The following is a 6159-nucleotide window of genomic DNA, read 5'->3' on the forward strand; positions in this document are numbered from 1 at the left end:
TGCTGAACCTTTAGAGACCTGATGGGATCCAGCTCCCATGGGAATAACAGGAAGGGATAAGTGCCAAAGGGGTGGGTGCATAGATGGAGGTGAAGTTAGTGTTTACATTTTCCAATACAACTTGGAGTCTGAAAACATTTGAATCTATTAATTCAGGTGTATTGATTTTGTGAGGGGACAGCTTTAGCATATTATTTTCCATTCTTATGAGTACTTTTTCATGGTATTTCCCTGGCTGGAGAATGCAGATTCTCAGAGGAATCCAGGCTGTTGTAGCTGGAGTAGAGACACCAGCAAAGTTCCAGAAAAGCAGAAATTCATGGTTTGTTTTGGATATTTCTTCCAAATTCTATTCCTAGGAATATATCATCTCTTGATTCTGTATCATATATGCTATTTTTTAATTTAACTATATCTATTTTATGTATTAAAAAAATAAGTAGTAAAACTTGTATGTTAGCAAACCACATATATCTGTCTGTATGAAGAACTGAAAAGGAGCTAATTCTGTAAAAACTCTGTAAGCTTTGGGGAATTAAGTTTAGAAGAATATGTAAAAAATAGTTGCTTGTTTCTTTGTAGATGCTGCTTGAAAGAAAATATTTTTTTCTTGTCTATAAAATTGTCTAGAGTTTTCTTTACTTAGTGGCTGGGGATCTGTGTAATGCAAGAAAAAGTAGTTGTTTCACTCGAGGAGACTGAAAATGGGTTTGTTCTACACATCTTTACGTTTGTGTGGTCTTTGTTGTACAGAGATGCTTCATGCAGAGAAAGCTACAGATACATAATTTTAGGATGTGCCTGAGCCACCTCTGAGTGGGATTGCAGGAAGATGTGAGATGGAGCTACATTTTGGGATTTGTTTCTTAATATAAAAGCTGTCAATTTTTACCCATTCTGTGAGGAGTGGTGGGTGCTGTAGAGGCAGAGCATCCATATATTTAGATTCTGGCTGTCTCTTGTTACAAGCTATAATTAAGGTGAAGTATTTTGCTGGAGAATTGAATTCTCCCTTGATTTGGACCTGGTTCCATCTCTGTGAAAGCAATTAGTTGCTTGAACCACCCTGTCCTTGCTTCATCAGTGACAATTCATCAGCTGCTTCTAATTGATCTGATTCTTTGTGGTTAATAGGCAAGGCACTCGATATGGGAGTGCTCTGTATGGTGGTGCTGAGTAGAGGAGGCTTGAGGATGGAAGGTCTGGCCCTCAGGGGGACTGTGACATTTACAGAGGACTGGAGGTTATAAAACACTCTGTGAAGCTCTGGAGGGTCCCAGGGTTAATGCTTCAGCTGATGTGCTTTTGAACATGGCTCTCAGTCAGCCTCTCTTAGCCATGACTTGAATTTACAGATGTGCTGGCTTTTCCCAGGATGGGCAAATACAAAGCTGTGCAATACAAAGCTGGTGGTTTGAGCTGGAGTACTAGGACAATGGCAAAGTTTGATGTGCCCCTGGGGTGAAGTCTGTTTAACTTTTGCTTGTCCCTTAAGATCAGTTCTGTGATTTAATTCAGAAAATATTTGGGGCGCTGTTCAGTGACCCCTTTGGGGTGCTTTCTGCATCATACTGCAGTGTCCAACGTTGGGCTTGAAAACAAGGACCAAACCCCACTGCTGACAAGTTCAGTGTTCTAATCTCCAATATTCTACTATGTAAAGTGATGTCACAGCTCCTGAACTGAGTAATTCTGCGTTGTGATACCTCACACAGATCAAGAGGACTCTTCTGGTCTGCAGTGAGCACTGGGGAGCAGAAGCCTCTTGGGAGGGAGGGAAAAAAGCAAAACCTACTGGAAGCTTCATGAGTGACATGGGTCTGGGAGGAAGATGCTGAGCAGGTTTTATTTGCCTTGGGAATATTTACATAGAGCTGATCCACTCTTCTTGAAGGAACTTTATCACAGTACTACAGAGAAAACTGTTGGTACTAAATATAGAGCCTTATTCTGGCAGTCTCATGACTTGAGTTCTGCAATCTTAATGGGCTTTCTGCAGTTTTTGTAGGTTTTTTTGGTAGAAAATCTGAATATTACTCCTCTAAGGGGTTGTGTAACAGTAGCAAGGACAAGAAAGATTAAATTTGGTGAGACCTTGCACTGCAAAAGGTCAGAGGAATTTTTCAGCTTCTGCTGTTGCTGTAAAGCTTTCAGTGCCTCACTATCTTCAGAGAAGATCCCAATAGTTCATCTTGATCTTTTGCATCAAAGCAATATCACTATTGCTGGACAGCTTTTGTGAAATGATTTTTGTTTCCTTCCTAATAGAAGAAACAACTTAAGTTCCTTAGGCTGGAGCTTCACTGTTTACCATTTAGAAAAGTTCTTCTCACAGCCTAAGTATTTTTTTCTTTTTGCACTTTGAGTCCATTGCTTTTCCTGGTCACTGTAGATGTGGAGCAGGACTTCCCTCTGTCTTTGAAGAAACCATTTGTGCATTTAGTAGAAACACACCATATCTCATTCTTAGCTTCTAATTCACTCTGTCCCGACCGAGCCACCTCACTGAGTTACCTCCCCATCCCTCAGAGCTTCCCTGGTGACCTGGCTGCCTTTGCTTTTCATTCTAGGGTGGTTTCTCACATTCCCAGCAAGCCTTTCCCAAAAGTGGACTTTCCCCAAGGCTTCATCAAATCTGAGAGGATCAGGAATTTGTATTTCTGTCAATGGATAGAAGTTGCCTTGTTTGTGACAACTGGATATTTATAATTTGTGCTCAGTCTCTGATCCTCTCCATCCCCAATCCTTATCTACAATGCAGCTGCTCAGCAGTTGTTTCTATATTTATGCAGGTGATTTTTTTTTCTCTGAACAACACTTGACCTTGGGGAATTGGACTGCATTTTTTAATCACTTCTTCAGTTTCATTAATTCCTCCCTGCAACAGCTTCCCATTTATGCATGTCTTTTTGTGGCAACAACATAAATTATAGGACTTTTCTTTCCACATGGCACTAATACTGAGGCTTCATTGTCAGCTCTCATTGCTCTTTGTGGGTTCCTCACCTGCCAGAGGAAAAGTGACAGTGGCTCAGCTGGCTTTACAAGTGTCCCTTATAACTGCTATTGATGAATACTTATTTTTAAAATTCTTTTCTTCTGTGTTTCTCACTGCTGGGAACCCTATTAGAGTTAATTATTATTATGGAAGACTTGATTTCAGCCTGTTCTCTGGGAGGGATGTTATTTTGTGCCTGTTTCCCTGAATAAATACATCTTGTTTTCTCTCATGGCTTCTGCTCAGCTGGCCACCACCACTGTCAGTCTGGGAGGGCTGTTGCTCACTTGCTGCATTAGTTGCCCTTTCAGCAGCTGTAATGTCTCTTATGTAGCACCATTTTCCTTCCTGATGGAATTCCAGAGCTTCTCTTTATGTCCCAGGAGCTCGGCTGCCGTCCTTCAGAAGAAGGTAGTCTGCAAATGTAGTGTTTTGAACTTTGCCAGCCTCATCAGTGCATGTTCTGAACATTCCAGTGTTATGTCTCCTCCTAAAACTGCACAGACTGGAACTGCAGAGGCAGGGCTCACCTGGCAAGAGGAGGGGAAGCCATTCAGAAACTCCTTAAAAAAGGAATCCTTACTAACCCCATGCCTAAACACATAGTGCTTTTTGCCTTGTCATTTAGTGCCTTTAGTGTCTTTATTTTACTTTGCTCTTAGTTCCTGGAGTGTTGCTGAAGGCAATCCAAGGTTAGAGGAAGTCCTTGTAGTTATGTGCTCCTACCCATTGTGAGCACGCTCAAAACACACCAGGCAACAGTGTGGAAGGTGGTTTGTGTGAGTAACCTCACTCTTGGCTAACAGCAGTTGTAGTACTTGGATTTGGAGACTGCAGTGGTGATACAAGTGTCTGAGTTTTCTTGAGTAGCTTTTAGGGATACACTTATGAGAAGGGGAGCTTTCCCTTGGGGTATTGCAGATCTGTGAGTCTGTGCCTGTTTCCAGCTCCCTGCCTTCGTGTTTAAGCAGACCCAGAGAGCTGAGGTGTCAGGGAATGGGTTGGACTTGATGATCTTGAAGGTCTCTTCCAACCTTGTGATTCTGAGATTCAGAGATCTCTTGGTGGCTCACTGAAGCTGCTCTTCGGAGAGCAGAAGCACATCGCAAGTTTCTGTTCTGAGAGGCTCTGAGCCGTGTTCTGGGCACAGCCCTTTTGCCTGTGGAGGAGCAATTTGGCACCAAAACCTATCCCCAGCTTTGTTTTACCCCTTAATTTGTGTGGGACTCCTCTCCCAGCTATGGGCTCTGGGCTGTGGTGACTCAGGAACAGGGTCTGAAATCACCAGGGCTGTCCTGTTGTAAACAGCCTCCCTTTCCAAACAGGGCTCCTGACTGGAATTGCTGCTCACCTTTCTCTGGACATTGCACATGTCTCATTTTGGAGCTTTTTCTCTTTTCCTCTGGTCAAGCTTCTCAGGTCTCAATGCTGGTCTTGTCAAATTACAGTTTTGTTCACCTGCCTCTGCAGGGAGGACTTCTCAAAGTCCCAGGTCTGGGCACATTCAGGATAAAATCCTGTATGATAAATGCATACATTTCATTTCTGGTCTTAGTAAAGTGCCATTGAGACAATTGTGTTGTATTTGCCCTATTGAGTATGTAAGAGAGATAAAAAATTACAAAAAAAAGGAAAAATAATAAAATAAATTGGCCTATACTACTGTGTTGCATGTTCAATTTTTCAATTTTTTCACAACATTCCAGTCTCCTGTAACTGATATTTCTGGAATGTGTGGGGCATCAGATAAGGTCTAGTCATAAATCTCTGTGAACAGCAAGATTGGAAGGATGTGAAATAGAAGCTTTGCTCCTTACAAAAGAGAAAGGTGAGCTGCACCAGGTCAGCTCTGGACATAATGACAGCACGAACAAGATTCTGATTCTGTGATTCTGATTCCTTCCTTCCTGGACACTCAGGGAAGGGATGTGTGTCTAGGGCTAGGAAGAGTGAATTCAAGGTTTCACAAGTGTTTAGGACTTGACAATGAAATGCCACCTTATCTATGCAAATATTCACCCAAGCTTTTGCCTGTTAGAGCATCATTTGCTGTCTCCATTTACTTATTTACTCATCCAGGTAGGAACTTTTCACAGAGCAGTCCCTCCTGTACCTCCAAGTGTGTGCTGAGTAGGTTTATTAACAGCCCAAGTGCTGCATAATTGTGAAATTAACCTTTGAGTCACTCCCATCTCTTTTCTAATTTTCTGCTGCTGTCAGAGGAGTATGCCACAGGAAGCACTGAGTGTTTGCTTTGGGTTTGTGCTTCCCTGTGTGGCTGCCACGGGCCACTGGCAGAGGCAGAGTCTGGGATAACTCAGCCCTTGGTCCAGGGCAGCAGAATCATCCTTCCTTGTCAAAGGTTGGCTTAGGATTTCTTCCCAAGTTGCCAAGGCCTGCAAATAACAACGTATGCTATTTTTGAATATTGGCATAATATTGGTATTTCAGTCTTCTGCAATTTTAGTTGTTCACCAATTTATTAAAATTGAAGGTCACGGGATTGGAGAACTTGTTAAATGATTACTTTAGGACTGGGCTCAAATCAATAGGATGTGCCAACTAGAAATGTTATGCCTAGCAGATGCTGTATAACATTCCTATTAGTTATTAATTGGCTTGGAAATACTTAATTATCTTGTATTTTTCAAATATGGTGAGCTAGTTAGTTCTTAAAACTCTGCCAAAGATCTGGATGTTCTGCACAGTGAAGTGTATTCCACTGGTTTGGAATTGGCACTGGGGTGGAAATGGGAGTGGGTGATGTGCACCCCATGCCTTACATAGCCCGAGTGAAGCTCTGCCTGCTCTGATCTTTGTTCCCGGACCTCACTGGGGTTGAGAGCTTGTCCTCCCGCTGCCGGGAACGTTTGACTGGAGCCGAATGTGGGATTTTGTTAATGTTCCTATTTTTATTTTACTGGTGCTTTTGCATCGCTAATCAAACACAAGCCTCCTATTGTTCTCCCCGCTCCTTCCTCCCGGTCCGTGTTTATATTTAGTTATTTTAATAATAATACGCGTGGTTTGTAATCCCGTAAGAAGCCGGGGCGGCGATGAGCTCCTTTCGTGCTTGCCGAACGCGTTCGGTTCCCGCGGCAGATGGCTGTTATTGGATCCGGGGCTGCTCCCGGGAGCGGCGGGCACGGGGCCGCGGAGAT

General features: G+C 42.9%; 1 protein-coding gene across 1 annotated transcript in view; it reads left to right on the forward strand.

The window, feature by feature from the left end:
• The window catches only part of MAP3K13 (mitogen-activated protein kinase kinase kinase 13), a 63397-nt gene that overhangs the window by 17807 nt on the left and 39431 nt on the right, over positions 1-6159 (forward strand).

This window comes from Geospiza fortis, unplaced genomic scaffold (assembly GCF_000277835.1).
Source record: "Geospiza fortis unplaced genomic scaffold, GeoFor_1.0 scaffold118, whole genome shotgun sequence".
Classification (NCBI taxonomy): domain Eukaryota; kingdom Metazoa; phylum Chordata; class Aves; order Passeriformes; family Thraupidae; genus Geospiza; species Geospiza fortis.